This window comes from Pongo abelii, chromosome 1 (genome assembly GCF_028885655.2).
Source record: "Pongo abelii isolate AG06213 chromosome 1, NHGRI_mPonAbe1-v2.0_pri, whole genome shotgun sequence".
NCBI lineage: Eukaryota > Metazoa > Chordata > Mammalia > Primates > Hominidae > Pongo > Pongo abelii.
This window is the reverse complement of record NC_071985.2, coordinates 29,885,573-29,905,986: the sequence shown is the minus strand read 5'-3', so window position 1 is coordinate 29,905,986 and position 20,414 is coordinate 29,885,573. Positions and strand designations below refer to the sequence as shown.

At 36.9% G+C, this 20,414-nt stretch overlaps 1 long non-coding RNA gene across 10 annotated transcripts in view; it reads right to left on the bottom strand.

Annotated features, from left to right (window-relative positions):
- Positions 1-20,414, bottom strand: part of LOC112130070 (uncharacterized) — a 348,783-nt gene that overhangs the window by 68,536 nt on the left and 259,833 nt on the right. The window contains exon 5 of one of the 10 annotated variants that reach the window (XR_010140420.1): positions 16,209-16,316. The exons of the other annotated variants lie outside the window; for them this stretch is intronic. This is a non-coding gene — a long non-coding RNA (uncharacterized LOC112130070). The remainder of the gene's footprint in view (positions 1-16,208; positions 16,317-20,414) is intronic. 10 annotated transcript variants of the gene reach the window in all.

Below are 20,414 nucleotides of genomic sequence, written 5' to 3'. Positions count from 1 at the left end.
GCTTTGAAAATTATGTAAGTTTATTCAGGAAGAACTCGAAGGCAGGACTCAGTCTCATTGATTGTTTCTGTGAGCAATTCTCTCAAATTGTGGCAAGTCCTATCCGACATTCTGCATTCAGGGAAAAAAGGGAAGTCTTTATAGATGAGAAATTCAAAAGAAATAAGCATTGGCTATTGTAAATGAATAACTAGATCAAATTTTAAAATGTCAGTCAACTGACAAAACTTTGACGTATTCATTCAACAATAAAAGCATTTTAAAGCACCTCCTCTGTGATCAACCCTTTTCTACAAGAGAGGGATATAGAGAGAAACCTCCTGGTTCCTGTAGTTTATAATCTGGTGAAAATGACAAATAACAAATAATCAAATAAATATATAGTCTAATTCCATGTAGGGGTACAGTTGATGGAGTGGAGATATAAGGGAAGACCAAATGGTGCGAATCTCTTGTTTCTGGAATAGCATAATGAAGTCAAATGAGGTCGCTCTGTATGATGTTGATAGTCAAACTCAACTTCTCCCTTTCAGATTCGTAACTATTTCCGATCATTGGTCAAAGATAAGGAACTAAGGAATGATTAACATGGTGACTTTCCTGAAAACCAGCACTAAAGAACTTTTTGAAGTTTCTTTCAGCCGTGTAACAAATTTTCCTTTTCCGTTTATCTCCAGAAGCTGAGATTCACTTGTCCCCAAGTAGCTTGAAAACTGGTCAGAAGAAAACAGTGACAACACTCTAAAGAGTTTGCTATTCCTCGATTTGCAATCAGTATAAATACACCATTTTTTAAAAGGTGAGTCCAAAAAACCCAAAAAGGTGGAAAAATAGAGAAACTAAAAATAAATGACTAAAAGAGAAAAGTTCCTGTAATTTTAGGTTTAAAATACAAGGCTGAGTAATCAAGGAAAGTATTTTTACTGCCTTGTCAATATTTTTCCTGGAAGCTCGGGTAAATAGCCCTTCTTCAGATCTGTAGTGTGCGTGTCTAATGGTCTTAGGTGTCTCTGACCACAGAATAACTTTATGCCTAAGAAATAGAGCAAACAGGAACTCTGTGGTTTCAGCATTTCCCACAAATAAGTAAATATATGGATGTACATTTAAAAAAAGTTCAGGGCCATAGGACAGACAATTTGAGTCTAGTTGAGAAGTGTTCCCCTCCTAGTGAAATCTTTCATACGAGACTATCCATGCCTTTGAAGGAATCCCTGCTTGCCTAGGGTGATCTTGATCATATTCTCTGCATCGCTTATACTCTCTTTCAATTTAATGCCGAATGCTCAGCAGCTGTGCCAGAAAACCTAAGAAAGGCTGTCCTTTTTCTAAGTTGAGTCCTCATTTATTTACCCTGCTGGTGAAAAACCCACTGGCTTTCATCTCTTCTGAATCCATAGCAAGGAAAAGCAGGGGGTCAACATGCTGAACAGAGTTTAAAAGGGGGAAAAATGATCATGAGGGCCTTCAAGCACACATACCTCCCCAGTTCTAGCTGTCCCTGGGTTTTATGAGGCATTTGCTCAACGCCCTGCTTTTCAGGCAAGGGGAACAGCATGTGGTTTTCTTGGTAGCCAGCAGTTCTGCCTCTCACTGGGGCATGGCTCCAGTGGCAGATTCATTAGGTCCCACTGATCCTAGGTTTAACACAAATCCAGCACTTGAATAACAGCCCCTCCTCCTGCACCTACAGATCCTTGGTTATTCGATGCTGGCTGGAAAGCAGGTGCTGAGATTTGCCAGGGGAAGCAAATACCCTATCAGATGCCCATACATCCACCCTGAACGCCGAGGATACACTGTGTGCTTTCCTGTCAGACTTGACTAATAGATCCTCAATCTGGACTTGGCCAACGTGAAGCCAACAGAGGTAACTATGAGGAAGGTTCATTCTCTCTTCCAAAAAGGTCCAGTGTGAACCAGTATCTCCATTTATCTGATGGCTTCTGGCTAAAAATATTTGAAAGATCGCTTGGAGACAAGCGGCTCATAATTTGACCCCATAAGAAAAAAATGATGTTGTTCTTCTAGATCATTTGGCTACTTCTGACTTCTTCGGCATGCCAAAACTTTCACTTAATTCACTCAAAGAAATAGACCAGTCATTTTTAGGCAAATAAAAGTAAATACCTCTTCAATTAGCAAGTAGCAAATTACTTCCAAGATATTGTGTGGGTTAAAAATATCAAATGCTGTAAGAAAGCATTAGATAAATCTATTGTTAATCAACCTCATATAGTTCATTGTGAGAAAGCTAGAAAATCATAAAAATATCTATAACCAGACTAATATTAAAAAGGATAATTAACCCATTTTTAAACAAAATGGCTCAAAGAGCCTGAATGCAAAGCTAAATATGACTTTCTTGATGTTTTTGAATTTGATATAATGTAGGCAAATATAAATAAACAAAAAATCAGCTGAGTGTTTTTTCTGTCATGTTGATGCAGTCTTGTTTTTATTCTTCACAGGAAACATTTGAGATGACTGCACTGTATACCAGTTTGTGCTCACCATTTGACACATCTGTGACATTTTTTCCTCCAGAAAGGCAGTAAACAGTAAGCAGACTAAGGCAAGAACTTTTTTCCCACAGTGTCTTGAATCTGGTCCTGTTTATCTTTCTATAACAACGGAAACAGATGTATTTTTGTGCTTGCAACTTTCCAGATGTATCACTCTAAAATGCTGTCTGCTGTTCAGAGATGTTGCTAGTATTTAGAGCAGAGAAGCCTTTGCCAAGTTAATTATTTGACTCAAGACATTGCAATTTCTGCAGAGTCTACTTTCTGCAGTAGACATCTCGTTAGGATTTATTTGGGGTTCTGTTGAAGTATGTTGTGATCACAGACTCTCAGCAAAGTGGACCATTACCAGAATTTAGGGCTCCTAGAAGCAATGACTGACAGCAGTGAAGAAGACCTGAAGCTCAGAATCATTGATGGATAAAATTGCTTAAATCCCACTGTCACCTTAGGTCAGAATTGATCCAAGGCCATGTACAAGCCTCAGTGTCAGGTTAAGGTTATGTATCCCTGGTTATGGAAAAACCAGAGCCAGAATAGCAGGCAAAACCTGATAGAGTCACACTGAAGCAAAGAACTTGTTTTGAGAAGAGCATCTTTCCTTTTCCCTAAATTATAGTATTCCTTCACTAACTGTGCTTGCTCCTTCCACAAACTGTAAACTTAGCCAAAAGGTATACATTTTTGTCTTTATAGCTCACAGTACCAAAATGCTGAGCAGCATAAACACTAAACAGACTTTCAATTTGAAGCTATGTAAAACGCGACACTTACAACAACAGTAAAAGATACATTTTTTTTCAATTGAACACAAAACATTCAGCAAGATAGACTATATTCTGGGCCATAAAACAAACATTAGCAAATTCAAAAGAATAGAATTTATACAAAGCATGTTTTTGAATCATAAAGAAATTAACATATGCATCAATAACAAAGATATTTGAAAAAAAATATCTGAAATTTTGGAAATTAAAGAACACACTTCCAAACAACCTATGATTCAAAGAGGAGGTCTTGAGAAAATTTTAAGATACTTTAAACTGAAAGGTAATTAAAATATTATGTAATAAAATTTAGAAATTTGTTGGGTATGGCTAACACAATGATTACAACTTACCAACGGGGATGAAAGAACAGATATAACCCCTGACCTATCAGAAATTAAGAGAATAGTAAGTGAATACCACAAATAATTCCATGCCTATAAATTCAACAATTTAGAAGAGATGAACTGATTCCTTGACAGATACAAACTACCAAAATTCATTCAAGAAAACAAAAACCTGAATAATCCTACCTCTATTATAGAAATTAAATTTGTAGTTAAAAACCTTTACACAAAGAAAATTCAAAGCTTGGGTGATTTCACCAGTTAATTCATCAAACATTTAAGGAAGATATAATACCAATTATAAACAATCTCTTCTGAAAAACAGGGAAAAAACACTCCTCAACACATTTTATGAGGCCGTCATTACCCTAACATCAAAACCAAAGACATAACACACAAAAAAGAAATATACAGGCCAATATCCCTCACTCTTATGAACATAGACACAAAAATCTTCAGTAAAACTTTAACAAAACGAAGTCCATCAATATATAAAACAGTTACTATGCCATGATCAAATAGTCTTTATTGCAAAAATACAAGACTGGTTCAACTTTTAAAAATCAATCAATGTAACTTACTATATTAACAGACTAAATAAAAAAAATCATATAATCATGTCTATATATATGACATGAGAGAGAGAGAGAGAGAAAAGGTATTTGGAGAAAAATCAACACATTAATGATTTTTAAAGATCAGCAAACTAGGAATAAAAGAATGTCTTTAACCTGATAAAAGGCACACACACACAAACCTTGCAGCTAACATCAAACTTTCTGGTGAGAGTCTGGGTGTCCTCTTTCACTGAAACTATTTAGCATCATACAGTATGTCCTAATCAGTGTAATAATGCAATAAAAAATACAGTGTATACATATTTGAAAAATCTCTCTCTATTCAGAGACAACATAATTGTGGACATAGAGAATTTCAAGAATCCACAAAAAGGGTAATGAAGTAAACAAGGGAATTTGTCAAGGTTGCAGAAAACAAGGTCAATACACAAAAATCAGCTGTATTTCTAGATACTAACAACAAACAGTGGGAATTTGAAAAAAAAAGATAAAAGTATTATTTACAACAGCACCCAAAAAATTAAATCCTTAGGCATTAATTTATTAAAAATGTACAAGATCTAAATGCTAAAAAGTACAAAGCACTGATCAAAAAAGCAAATTATATCTAAATAAATGGAGAGATATAACTTGTTCATAAATTGGAAGACTCAATATTACTACGCTTTCACTTCTCTCCCAATTAAATCTATACATTCAATGCAATCTCAGCAGGCCTTTTTGTAAATATTATCAAGCTGGCTCTAAAAGGTATATAGAAAGGCAAAGAAACTAGAATAGCAAAAGCACGTTTGAAAAAGAACAACATTAAAGGAATCTATTCCATTTCAAGACTTGCTGTAAGACTTACTACAGGCCAATATCCCTCATGCACATAGACACAAAATTTTCAACCAAATAATTAGTGAATCAAGTCCAGCAATATAAAAAGGTTAATATATCTTTCTTTTTTTTCTTTCTTTTGAGACGGAGTCTCGCTCTGTCGCCCAGGCTGGAGTGCAGTGGTGTGATCTCGGCTCACTGCAAACTCCACCTCCCGGATTCACGCCATTCTCCTGCCTCAGCCTCCCGAGTAGGTGGGACTACTGGCGCCCGCCACCGCGCCTGGCTAATTTTTTATATTTTTAGTAGAGACGGGGTTTCACCGTGGTCTCGATCTCCTGACCTCGTGATCCGCCCGCCTCGGCCTCAGGTTAATATATCTTAACCAAGCAGTGTTTATCTCAGAAATGCAAGATGAATATCCAATAATTAAAATAGTATGGTATTAGTGAAACGATACACATATTCACAGGAACTTATCAGGTTGAAATCCAGGTGTCAGCTTGGCTGGACTCCTATTTGAAGACTCTGGGAAAAAATCTGCTTCCAAGTTCACATGGTTGTTTGTATAATATAGATCCTGACTATTAGATTGGTCCCACACAGATAACCTCCCTGTTGAGAAACCTGAAAATCCACACATTAGTAACCTTGAAGACATCCACATAATCCTTTATACCTTGTAAAGTAGCATAATCAGGGTGTATTATTTCATCATATTCACAGTCCCAGGAATTAGGGTAGAAAATCTTGAGGGGACTATGTTAGAATTCTGCTTACCATAGCATCTATATGTGAAAGAAAGAACCTTATGTGTACTTTAAATCTTATATAAAAATTAACTCAAAAGGGATCATAGACCTAAATATAAAACATAAAATTATAAAATTTCTAGAAGCAAATATAAGAGAACAACTTTTTGACTTTGGGTTAGGCAATGCATTTTCATATATGACACAAAGGTACAATTCATTTAAAAAAACAAGAACAATAATTTGGGCTTTTTCAAAGTTGAAGAGTTTTACGCTGTGAAGACACAGTTAAGAGAATAAAAAGACAAGCCACAGAAAGAGAAAAATATATTTTCAAGTCATCTTTCTGACAAAGGGTTAGTTTCCAGAATGCGAAAAGAACTCTCGAATCTTAACCAGAAAACTACCCAATTAACAATGAACAAAATATATAAACAGACACTTCACCAAAGAAGATATATGGATGAAAAATAAGCATCATTAATCATTAGAGAAATGCAAATAAAAACCACAATTAGATATGACTACACATCTATTTGAATGGCTAATACAAAAAAATTCCACACCATGGAATACTATTCACCAATAAAGGGAACAAACTATTGATGCCCACAACCACATAAATGAATCTTAAAATGCATTCTGGGCTGGGCGCAGTAGCTCATGCCTATAATCCCAGCACTTTGGAAGACTGAGGCGGGTGGATCACGAGGTCAAGCGTTCGAGACCAGCTTCACCAACATAGTGAAATCTAATCTCTACTAAAAATTAAAAAAAAAAATTAGCCGGGCGTGTTGGTGGGTGCCTGTAATCCCAGCTACTTGGGAGACTGAGGCAGAAGAAATGCTTGAACCTGGGAGGCAGAGGTTGCAGTGAGCCTAGATCACGCCACTGCACTCCAGCCCAGTGACAGTGCAAGCCTCCGTGTCAAAAAAAAAAAGAAAAAGAAAAAAAAAGCGTTCTGCTAAGTGAAAGAAGCCAGACCTAAGATATGATATAGAAAATGCTTTATGATTCTATTAATATAACATTCTGGACAAGGCCAAACTCTACAGACAGAAAATGAGACAGTGGTTTTCAGGGGTAGGAGATGTGGAGAGGGGTTGCTTAGAAAAAAATCAGTAAAGATGAATTTTGGGTTGATAAAACTGTTTTATATCATGATTATAAAAGTGGATATGTAACTATGGACTTGTCAGGACCTGTAGAGCTATATACTACAAAGAGCAAATTTTATTATATGTGAAAAATTTTAAGAACCAATCAAGATGTCATGAGAGGACCCAAAATGGACTACAAACTTAACAAATAAACGTAACTATATTACAAATGAATAGCATGACCCTGCTAAAGAGGGTAGGGAAGAAAGGGACTAACCTGAATTACTTTGAAAATTAGTATTTTGATCGGATACTGTAAGAGTAAAGACTAAAAGAACTGTACGATACTAAGTTCCAGTAAGTACGTTTTCTTCTCTCAGGGGAATGAGTTAGCAATCCTGAAACACTTTATGTTTGTACTATAGTTAAACAAGTAAATGAATATTTGGTAGATAATGAGAACTAGGATTCTCACTGTCAGAGAAAGAAGTTATAAATAAGAAAAGGCAGAAAACTAGAATGAACACTGTAGTGCTGAACTGGAATCAGAGGTATCAGTAACAACTTATGCTTTTTAAAATATAAATACAAATAGATACAGAAATGTAGATGTATGTATATGCCTGAGTTAATATACATACATATATTTCCAATCTTTGTGCACTGCGAGGGTCTAGAAGTAACAACACCCTTGTAGAAATGAGCACATCTATTCCTCTTGGTTTTAAACATAATTCTCCCCAAAAAAAGGAACTAGAAGTCCTTGGAGAAGAGGTACATTCCAGGGCTGGGCAGGGAAAATACAGTGGTGAACCTTGAACAGTGTATGGTGTCAGAAATTAAAGAAATGGTCCTCAAGGAAAGAGTTATGTCAAAGGGATCCAGAAGCAATCTAAAAGAGTGCCACATGATCAAGCTGGAACAATTTGAGCAACAAAATAAATAATCACAGTATTATATTATAACCCATAAAATATAATAAATATCAATTAGTCTACTTGATATGAATAAATAATTGAATACATAAATAAATGTGAAAGGAGAGAGAACTCTTCCTGATGAAGAACTTCAATTAATATAGAAGAAATGAAAGTCATCATTAGTCCTACCAAGTGATGCTAAAATAATTAGAGCAGAGCTTGATGAGGAACAAGATATTTGCATAGTCTCAAAGTATTTCTCAACATCTCAAAGACATATTAATTACAAAGGAAAAGTTAGCAACTTATGGTGCAGAAATCCATCAGAAAGTGCTCTGACCATGTGATCAAAGTTAACATAATCACTAATGAGACCTATTTATTTCACATGCCCTCAGTATCAACACAGAGAAAGATGATCATTTCTGTGACATTCCTACCAAAATGGATTAACTTCAATCTAATCATGAGAAAACATGAGACAAACCCAAATAGAGGAAACTTTATCAAAAGACCTTGAAAAGGTCTTTTATGTCCTTGGCCCTTTTGAAGGGTATTGGGCAGTAATTTTGGAGGAAAATTTATGAAGAAAATTTTTGCTTTTCTAGAAAAGCAAAGGTTGAGGAACTGTCACAGATTGTCAAGAGACTAGATAAGATGTGACAACTGAATGCAATATAGAATTCCACATTACATCTTGAAACAGAAAAAAAAAAGACATTCGTGGGAAAACTAGTGAAATCCAAAATAAAGTTTCTGATTTAGCTAATACTATTGTGCCAATATTAACTTCTTAGTTTTGATCATTGTTATTGTGGTTATGCAAAATATTAACTTTAGGGGAAGCTACATGAGAAGTGTAAGAAAACTCTATATTCATGCAACTTTTTGGTGAGTCTAAAATTATTTTTAAATAAAAAATGTAATAAATAATTAAAAGAGAATAATGGGAAATACATCAGTCACTGGTCCATAGGAATGATGCAATTCTGATTGGACAGGTCTTTGAAAACTCCCTGCTCCGGAAGCTGAGGAAGTTCCTTAGTTGACACTAGTTCTGCTCCCTAGAAGGAACTCTTGATCATTGTCCTTCATCCCCAGTGACATTGCTAAGTTTTTGTTACTTCGTTATCCTTCAAGACCATATCTAAAGAAGGTGGTGGGAACCATGTTCTGTTAGCAACTGTACAACTTTCATATCATACTTTCTGCTTATACAATTTTGATGTCCTGTATATTGTTAAAAGGTTAGGCAATTATTTCTTTGAAAATAAAATTCCCTCAAAAAATTCATAGATTTAAGATACTTTTGCTCATAATTAGTCCCATGTGTTAGCAATCTAACTAAAGTTCTTTTGTGGGCATAGCTCTAATTCTTGCTTCATTTCATTATTTAACACACACCTCTTTCTTACTTTAATGGCAGCTACTTTTAGGTCTTCTGAACCAAGAGGCCTGGTTTGGAAGGCCATACCCTTGGTCTGTTCTTTGCCTACCTAGCCTGTGTCTCTCTGAGGAGCTTAATGTTTTTTGTTTGTTTTTTTATTCTTCTTCAAGATTACATGCAACAACTATCTTTTCTTTTTTGTTTAAGGCATAGGAGTTAGCTTTTCCAAACATAAGAGGGTCTAAATTTCTGGAGACGATTTTTCTAAGTTTGTATCTGTTTTGAAACATTTTTCTAAAGCAGCAAGGAGCTAGAAAAATACAGTAATCTAGCTATATCTAGTTGGTTCTCTTTACCCAATAGTCTCCGTGAGTGCATGGTACACAATTTGTTGCAGGCTACAGTTTACCAAATGTTTTGTTATAGCATTATAAAGGTCATAAGCATTCTAGTATATCGAGGCCACCTACTGCCTCACCACTGTGCAGATGGCATATATATTGGCTTAGTTAGGAAAAGCCCCACTTCGAGTATCAACTGTTAAAAAGAAACACTTTAGACAAATTAAATTTAGCACAGTTTATTTGCTCAAAGCACAATTCGTGAATCAGGCTGCACCCTGAAACAGGAAAGTTTCAGTTATATTCACCCAGCAATGTGGGCAGATAGTATGTACAAACAAAAAGAGAAAGTGGCATACAGAACCAGCTTGATTGGCTACAGCTGGGCATTTGCCTCATATGAACATGGTCTGATCAGTTGGCAGTCTGTGATTGACTGAAACTCAGCTACTGTGATTGGCTAGGATTCAGCTATTTGCTACAATATACTCTTAGGTTAGTTTGCAGCTTATTTATTTACATATTAAGTTAGGTTGCAGTTTGTTACAGAGGAACTCATAGTAAAGACACACCTTTGGGCCAAATTTAATTTAATTTAACACAATGTCTGAATTAACTAAAATATAGCTAGGCAAACAATACACAAACGGCTTAAAGACAAAAGAGCCTTAACCATACCTTGCCTTAAAGAATAGTTATGTTCATTTCTCTCCCACAAAACAGATCAGATATGAGGTTTGCTCTGCTCTGCATCTTTCTTTCTTGTTTCTCTCCCATTCCATAGTATGTTATTCCTGGCTACATGACGAAAGTTGGGGGAAGAGCATTGGAGAGTACATGTGCAACATGGTAAGGATATGGCCTGGAAATGGCATATGTCATTTGTGAAGATTTAGTCACGTAGTCACATCTTGGTACAATGGAGTTTGGAAATACAGCTTTTCAATGGGTGGCCACATTCCCAGCTGCTAGTCTAATTCTGCGGAAGGAGAGTATGGATTTTGGTGACACTTAGTCTCTATCCACTCTCCTCTTGGATTATCTATCACCACACTTTGCTGGTTTCCCTTTCACCTTCTTGACCATTTTTTTCCAGTCTCCTTTGCTGACTCTGAACTCTACTTAACCTCTAAATACTTTTTAGGGATCAGCGTCAAAGGGACCAGTCTCTGGGTCTCTCCTCTTCTCTAGCAATACTTTCCCCTGATTATCCCAACTCATTCTGTCAAAATGCCAAATCCTAAATTCCTTTCTCTAGCTTTATTCCTTCTACTGTACTCAAAATTTCTATATACAACGGCTATCTTGTAACCAACTACTGGAGATCTCAGCTTGGCAACCCAAACTCTTCATGGACAAAACTGAACTCTATTTTACCCCTACAAAGCTGATTCTCCGCCAGTATTTTGTCCATCCTGATATGTGGTAGCATCATTCAGCCAGTTGTCTGAGCAAAAAAAAATCCAGAAGGCATCCTTGGTTCATAAATCCTTCTCTCGATCCCCACATCCAATGGATCAGCAAAGTTTTGTGTATACTACCTTTAAAACACATCTTGAACCTGTTCATGGTAGGCTGAACAATGACCCCCCCTCGTCTGCCCCAGAAAAAAAGATTTCCACTTTCTAATCACCAGAACCTGTGAATATTGCATGGCAAAGGGACCTTGCAGTTGTGGTTAAGAATCTTGAGATGGGGAGATTATCCTGGATTCTCTGAGTAGGACCAATGTAATCCATAAGGTTTCTCATAAGAGAGAGGCAGGAAAATCAGAGTTAGATCAGGGAGAGAGAGAGAAAAGGGTGATAAAGGTGGCAATGGAGGGAGAGAGGAGAAAAGGCTATGTGATGCAGGGATGTGGAACGATGCAGCTCAAGGAATAAGGTTGACCTCTAGAAGCTAGAAAATGCAAAGAAATGAATTCTCCCTTAGAGCCTCCAGAAGGAACATAAGACTGCTGAGGTTTTGATTTTATCCCAGCAAAACTTCTGACCTACAGAATTCTAAGATAATAAAGTCATAAGATATAGGTCACTAAGTCTGTGGTAATTTGTCACAGCAGCAATAGAGCACTAATACTCTATCCATGTTTCTCTATCTCCACTGCTGCTACCATAATTGAGGGCCAGCTGACAGCACAAACTGTCTGAATTTGAATTCCTGTTCTGCTACTTACCTGCTCTGAGCAAGCCATTCAAGCTTCCTGTGCCTCAGTTACCTCATCTGTCAAATGAAATCATGGTAGAGTTGTTATGAGGACTCTGTGCGTTGCCATATTTAAAGTCCTTGGAATAGTACTTGACATACTGTAAGTATGTTTAAGTGTTTGCTATTATTATTGTTATAATTTATACCCTGTATCATTTCAATACTCAGCCGGTCTCCCTGCTTCCTCTCTTGCCCATATAATCTCTTATTCACAGAATATTATTCACAGTAAGAATTATATATTTAAAACATAAAATCAAGTAATCTCTTGGATTATAATCCTCCAAGGGCTTCCCACTGTAATTAAATCATATCAAAAATTCTAACCAGAGCCTACAAGGCCTGGTATGATCTAGTCCGTGACTTACCACCCAACCTCATGTCAGTCTACTGTCTCTGTTGCTGACTCGCTTTTCCCAACTACTGTTCATTTGGTTCTCCAAACTCACCAAACATGTTTCTGCCTCAGGGCCTTTAAGTGGGCTGTTCCCCTGCCTGAAATGCCATTTTCCCATGTCTTCGCTTGACTGACTCCTTTTACAAATTCATTCAAAGTCTTCTGCTCAGAAAGGCTTTCCCTCCCAGTTCAAATGAAAATAGCTGCCTCTACTATTTACTTCCTTATTTCGTGTATCTTCCATGAAAAGAGCCTGCTGCTGTATACCTAGTGCTCAGACTATAACTTGCATATTATAGATAATCAATAAATAGTTGTGAAATGAGTGTTGTTGACATGTGTGAAGAGGCCATTTGTTGAGGCGTCATACTGGTGAATCCCATGTATGTTCTGAATCAGATGAGCACAGTTTTAAATCTTTCCTCTCAGCAGAAAGGTTCTGACTAAAGACAAAGTAATTCATCCAGTGATGATTATGTAAGTCTGTTTTCTCACATTTTTCTGATTATTTTTCTTAACAAGTGTCACTAGGGACACTTTCCAGAAAACCATTGAAAAGGGACTTTAGCAGTGTATGAGACCTATATTTAATCTCCAAAACCTATTCTTTCTAAATCTTTTTTTGTTTTGGGGGGCAGGAATTGTGTGTTTATTAGACTGGGTTTTGTTCTATCACCCAGGCTGGAGTGCAGTGGCCCAATCACAGCTCACTGCAGCCTCAAACTCCCAGGCTCAAGCAACCCTTCCACCTCAGCCTCCCGAGTGAGTAGCAGACATGCGCCACCACATTCGGCTAATTTTGTAATTTTTTGTAGAGACAGGGTCTCCCTATTTGCCCAGGCTGACCTTGAACTCCTAGGCTCAAGAGATCCTCCCACCTCAACCTCCCAAAGTGCTGGGATTACAGACATGAGCAAATAATTTTAGGCATGAGCAAATAATTTTAAGTTGTTTTGGTTAAAAATGAAAAACTGTGTATGATACCTACATGAAGTGAGTCCTGCCTTTAGAGTACAGCATTTCAGAGACCCATTGTTGAAACACCTGGGAACTAGCTTTCTCAGAAGATGCAAAGAAAACTGAGATCCAACAGCAGAAGGAAGGCAGGCCTCACACAGTCCATAGAATAGCTCCTAGGAAGTCCCCACATAGTGTTGGGCTCATGTGTGTGGCCACCAGTTTGCAGAACTCTGCACCCTGTTCTTCTATGTTTATTTTTTCTCTCTTCTCAGCATGAGGCTGTGCACAAATAGTAAAGAAAGTTTTTCTCAGTCTTCATCTATCTAAAGTCTTTCCAGCACCTTCCCTTAAAATATGAGATATCGCATGGGCCTAAGTTGCATTTTCATAGGGATGGGGTTTTCTGGGTCTTTCAACATAGATCTCATTGGTTAATTTAGAGTGTAAGCTAAACAAATAAATAAATAAATAAAAGAGCTGATAACCACTCTGCGGTCGTTTTAAAAATGTGAAAAGATGTAACACAGGGTTTAGGGTTAACAGGAGAAAACAGATGACTGGATGATGATTCACTCTTTTTCTCCCTAAAGACACCAACATGTGACCCTGGGGTGGCCTTGTCGACATTGCAAGTGCATACCTGGCATATCATCTGACAGCCTGAGAGTGCCTGCTATTACTCAGAAGAAAAGATGGTGTATCTGATAGTCTGAAAAGAACAAAGACTGCAGTTACTTCATCACTCTTGCCGGAGGGTCTGGAATTAATTGTGTTTCTTTATACCCCATCTAATTTTACAAAATCATACTTCTCCCTGGCAGTTTACTAATTTACCACCTCATCTAAGATAAGACTTTGCCAACAGTAATAACATTTAGAAAATGCTGTCAGGCCTGCTGAATATAGTCTCCCGTTCCTCCAACCTCACCCCCAGCCCATAGACACATATCTACATAGCTCACTCAGAACTTAAAGCAGGTAGACCCAGCCTTGAGGGTCAAAACAAACAAACAAACAAACAACAACAACAAAAAAAAACAGAATGATCTGGTGCCTCAGAAGTTTATCTTCACGATAAGAGTAACTAACTCTATTCGGACACCTCTTTGAGTATCTGCTCCAGTGTCTGTTCAATGGGTAAAGAGAGTAGAAAGAAATAATTGGTCTGCACTTCAGAAAGGCATTTTAGTATATTTATATTTCCCTTGTACACATTTTTTGTGTGCTTATTGTATAAAGAGCACTGTATGGATTACCTCCCCTGAAATTTGATGGGCAGGGAGCAAAGCAGGGAAACTGCAAATTTTGAAATGAGCATGGAAATATCTAGCCTGAAGATTCTAAATGGAACATTTGGTGTTACGGTGTTTGGGGAATAGAAAATGACTGGGGGTTGGGATATTCAACTCAGTTGCACAGTCAATTTCACCAAATTCTACCCTGAGTAAGCAGGCTTGGTACACAAATATCTTCTAAATTTAATCATGGGAATATGGCATATACATGGGGACTTAGAGAAGGGGTGACAGGGCAAAGGTAACCAAATCTTAATAAGTGTTTCCCACTAGTCTAGTTTCTCTAGGCCATCAAGCAATACATCCCTGATCTTTAAGCATGATATGGTGTGTATGTGTGAATTGCGTGTGAGTGTGTGTGCTTGTGTGAGTGTGGGTGGAGTACAAACTAAAGCAAAAGAGTGTATGTTTCCCTTCTGGCTCAGATTGCATTCGTAGATATAATTATTTGTTTAACATAGTCACACCATATTATATTACATTCTATGATTTATTAGCAAAAGCATGCTCTTTAAACTTCATTTTCCCAAGCAATGATAATTTCTTGACATGTTTCATTACTGGGAAATGACATAGACATTTGTTATATTCTCAGACAATAAAATATTACCCTGCTCACATACCTTCATGGAATATTAAACAAAATGAATGCCGTTCCCTTTCTGTGTTTATCATATCATATTAAAAGTGAAGACTAGCCCTTATGTTTTCTTTCTTGATAGACGAGACATTGGAAAGAATGAGTTTAGTTTACCCTTCTTTCCAACTGGCTTTACTTAGCTATTTGCAAAGCCTCCAATAATGCTGTTAGAGTATCATTTCAATCATCCAGCTTTTCAAAGGCCATTCCCAATGTACCTTTCTTTCAAATCATCATGAAGAATAAAAATCCAAAATTTCCCCTATAAATGCATTTCTTATCTTAACCCCAGATTCAGTTCGTTTCAGGCAATGATGGAAATAGCAAAGATTGGGGAGTGATCCAATGTAAGGATTACACAATTCTTCATAGAAACTGATTGTAGACCAACTTTATGAATATGTTGTAAACATTTATCAGCCCACATACTGGATCTTTCCATATGCGTATAAAGACCATATGAAATATACATTCTTTACCACTGACATATCAAAAAGTGTTATCTAGTGTGAGTGAGAGATTACGTACTCACAGGGTGGTATATGCACACCCATAACCACGCAGATACATACATTTCTTATAGAAAGAGTTTTAAAATACTACGGACTTTCTGTATAAAGCAGTTCATCATGGAGAATAATAAATTTTCTTGAGTTTCATCAAATGTATTGTATATTAAGCGGGATTTTTCAAGGCTATGCTTAGAGTTGAGTTGAAGTCCTAGACATGTCTAAGTTTTCCTAGCTCTCATGGATAGAATCAGCATTAAACTGAGGGGGAACTTTGGCAAACACCAAACATTTTAGATAAGGAAGATCTGTGCACTTTTTGACAAGACTATGGAAAAATAGCCTAAACATCTAAGACAAGCTCAAGTTGTCACTTAAGTTCAGATGGTCTAAGTTCTACACTTAACCTTTATTACTACCTTGTTTGAATTCAGGCCAATAAATTAATTATTCTATACATTAATTTTTCCAGGAGTTCTCAGGGGAGAATAAATTTGCAGTATCTACTTTTAAAGGGGTTGGGAGAACAAAATAAAACTGTATAATCAGTGCAGCTCTCTGCTGAAGGTGAGAACCTACACAGTTGACAGAGTTTGCTCAACAGAAGAGCCATAGCTTAATGCTTAGTTGTCACTGACTTGAAATTCATAATAATTTTACCTTTGAACTTGTGCTTGGTCGGTGAAGTCTGATGAGACAATGAAGCATGAGCAGAGCAGACGTGATAGGTGTGAACACGCTGTGTGCAGGCTTGGGTCTTCTGGAATCCTGAGCAATGGGCAGAAACATCAACAGTGGCAGCAGCTGCCATGGTTCAGGGAGAGATTATGTGCTCTGCATGGGGGCAGCTCCAAGATCACGGCTCGCCCTTCTACCTCCAAAGCCTGTCCTTACAGCATCTGTACCAAAATTAACTCTCTGGTCTGAATACTGGGACAGGAACTGCCTATACTCAGGCCATAAAGTTTGTCAATACATTATTACAAAATAAACTGTGCTCGTGGACATTACACTAAAGCATATCAGATAGTTATTAAAATTCTGCAAAGACTTTAGACTCTCTGGTTTCGAAAACTTCTGCAACATTAAAAGCAAATATCCACAGACTTAGAAACAGTTTAAAGATCATCACATTCAAAAGAAAAAGAACAGTATTCTCATATGAAGCTTTGGATTAACCAATTATTAACAAGGAAGACAATTCTAAGACCAATTTTTCTGCCAAGGGATATATTGTGATAGAATGCATAAACAGTTGTTCTGAATTGTGTACAAATTATGAAGCCATCTTTGGTTTCTTGTATGACTGCCACAAATTGTAGGAAACATTAGAGAAGAAATGTTAGAGAAAACAATAAAATAAAATGCTGTTGTATATATTCACATGTAAAATTAAATTCAGACTTATAATAAACCAATTTGAATACAGTTAAATCTTTTTAGAGAAGTTGTTTTGCAAGAATCATTAGCTGTTGGCCAGGCACAGTGGGTTACACCTGTAATCCTGGCACTTTGGGAGGCCAAGGCGGGCGGATCACCTGAGGTCAAGAGTTCAAGACCAGCCTGGCCAGCATGGTGAAATCCCGTCTCTACTAAAAATACAGAATTAGCTAGGTGTGGTAGTGGATGCCTGCAATGCCAACTGCTTTGCAGGCTGAGACAGAAGAATCGCTTGAACCTGAGAGGCAGAGGTTGCAGTGAGCCGAGGTTGTGCCACTGCTCTCCAACCTGGCAACAAGGTGAGACTCCATCTCAAAAAAAAGAGAAGAATCATTAGTTCTTGAAGTGCTAAAATGTGTATTTCAAAATAATGTGTCAGAAATTTATCTCAATGTCCTCACAGCCTATAAAATACCACTAGCAGTTTTAGTAAACAGTTGCATCAACAGAAAGGTCCTTTTCAACGTTGAATATTATCAAGAATTATTTGCAACTTTGCATTTGCCAAGAGGACTGACATTGCTTTCAATTATATTAATTGAAAATTAAATTGGTAAAAGTGTAACTTTTGATAAACTAATAAATGAATTTGCAGAAAATTAGGTCAGAAAATTGCATAATTTGTTGATATAATATTATTAAATTATTATTTATTTAAAATTATACCAATATATTATTGCAATTTGTAAGTTTATATTGTTACTCGTGTATTATTATTATTCCTGTTATGTTTTACAAGTAACAAAATGTTTTTAAAGAAAAAGCTTTCTCTTTTAGCACCTTTATAGCATTTTTTCCCTAATTTTTTCACAAGGAGCCCTGCATTCTTATTTTGCACAGGACCCTGCAAATTATGTAGCCGGCCCTGGATGGAATACAGTTTAGATTTTTGCCAGAAATTTGCTGAGTTCTATTTAACCAAAGCGAGGCTCATTTTTCTTTAAACATTTGAAGTTTATTAATTTTATGTCCTTTATCTAATAATTCTGCCTTGTGGACAATTGTTTGTGTGTTAGATAAAATTTGATTAGTGTGTTAGTGTTCATTCAGCCCTTGTATCTCTGTGACAAGCCTGTGCATCAGGGTTGAAATCTTCCCCTGCAGTGGAAATTTACATTGCCTCAGCCAGGCACCCCAGGATGCTAATAGGCCACCTGAGGTTGGGGTTTTTAAAACCAGGAAGGTCATACAAAACTGGCTCTAAACCTCTGCAAGGGAATATCTATATTATAAATTCCCGGAGATGTTTTTCTACCAGAGCCCAGGCAGAAAAAGACAGTTTCCTTATCATCTTTTTGTGAAAATTTTTTTTCCTAGTTCACACTTTCACAAAAGCAAAACACTCATTAAACAGCCCAACTCCCCTCCTTGTCCTGACCCAAAGCCTTGCACTGGATTCCAGGCCCACCTGAACTAAATGTCCAAAACCAGCGTTAGGTTAAGAAAGCTTTAGCAAACCCAGGCAGCAGCAGCGGCCTCTGTGTCCTTTCATCACATGGTTTTCATTTTCCATTTTAATGTAGTACCTGGAAATTGCAAACTACTCTGTGCATTGGAGATAATGTTGATGATATTTTATGTGCCATTTTTAAGTGTTTTATGGAACATCCTCCAATCTGGCACATTGCCAGGAAAGGAAGGCGGGCCTTTATTTTCTATTATGCAAAATGAAGATAATTGAATTCAATGAGCTCTAAATTACAGTTCACTCCGTCAATCTTCCACTCAATGTTGGAAGACTGTGTGCTGGACAAAGAGTGCAAGGTGCTAAGGATACAGCAATGGATAAGACATAGCTTCTGCCCCCAAAGAGTTCACAGCTTGGGAATATAGATTTGGAAATATAATTTAAGTAAAATGCGAGAACGCAATCATAGGGTCATGCACAGGATAGCACACAGGTGTGGGATAGTGATGGCTTTTAGCAAAAATTCAGTGTAACGTGTTTGTGAGGATAAGTTAACCTGGTGTTTGGGGGCAGGAGATAGGAGAGAGCTGATGCTGGAGTGGAGAAGGTGATTCCAGACAAAAGGGAAAGCTTGACAAAATAACAGAGGTGAAAAACCACATGGTGGAAATAAGAGCTGACCGATCCAATGAAACTGCCTCGTTCTAACCATCTTTTACAAAAGAACCTTAATAGATCTATGAAGATAGAAACTAAAAGACTGTTAGGTTCTCCTGATTCAAATACTTCTTAACATAACCTAAAAAGATTTTATTTTTAAGTTACATTTTATTTCTTTAACTTTATTACTTTTTTGAAATTTTATATACACTAAAACATCCTGAAATAGCATGGGCTTTTAACAGCCCAAGCATAAAAGTGTACAGCAAATTACATATTGCTTGCAGACTTAAGAACAATGTAATTCTGATGGAAATTAATCAAACCTCTTCTCTAGAGTGTTGGTGAGCCCCTTAGCCGAATTGTCAAGGGAAATATTTCCCCCCATTTCCTTTTCTGTTGTCTCAATACTTTCTCTAATCCAGATTGCTTATACCTACAATTCTCACTGAACCAAGTTGCTCTGATTGTATCCCTCTTAAAGTGGTCAGTCCTCAATCTCTCTGCAACTGTTCAAGGTTTCCATCTTATATGGGACTTTGGCTTCAACTGCCCCAACATTTGCAACAGAACATTTACTGCCTCTGTAACTAGTAAGCCTGTTCCTGATTTTTACTGCATAATTCCATACAATGTTGAACCTGTAAGTCAAGTCCCTCTCCAATTCAGATGAACTCTATCCTGTGGCTTTAAGTAGGAAACTCTCCTTATATTCAGATGGGTTTCTCTGTAGCATTAGATGAGAAGAAAACATCTCCTGAGCTAAGTTCTTGCCGTGACACAGATAACCTTTCTTTATGTCCTCCTCACCTCCCTTCACCCTATAGATGTTTCATTGAAGAAAAAATTGCTTCTCCTTATGATTAATCTTAGCCCAATGGGCTTGAAATTCTGTTGGCCTTTTGGGGCTCACTGATATTGGGTCACAAGTTCACTTTGAATGATTATCAGTGGCATATAAATGCAAAACACTGTTATTATAGGTAAATTACTATCTACTTTCCGTAAATGTTTCCTCTCCCTTTTCAAAAAACGTATTTATATTAAGGTTGAATATTCAAATGTTTTCTGCAGATTTCTGTGAATAGCTTTAAAATACTCAAGTTCGAACTCACTTTAACTCAACTGAGATTTTATCAACTTTTCATTTTCTAGCAATATGAATGCCAAATTACTTTGTGCTTAATGATTACATGAACTAATGTACTGTTAGAATGCGAGATTTTCAACTATGAAGATTTGTCTTAATTTCTTTAAAAGGTAATGTTATAATGTTGTAATTTATGTTAAAATATACCATCATAGATCTTATAGTACTATAAATATGCTATTTAATTTAAGCTTGAGGCCTGGTGCAG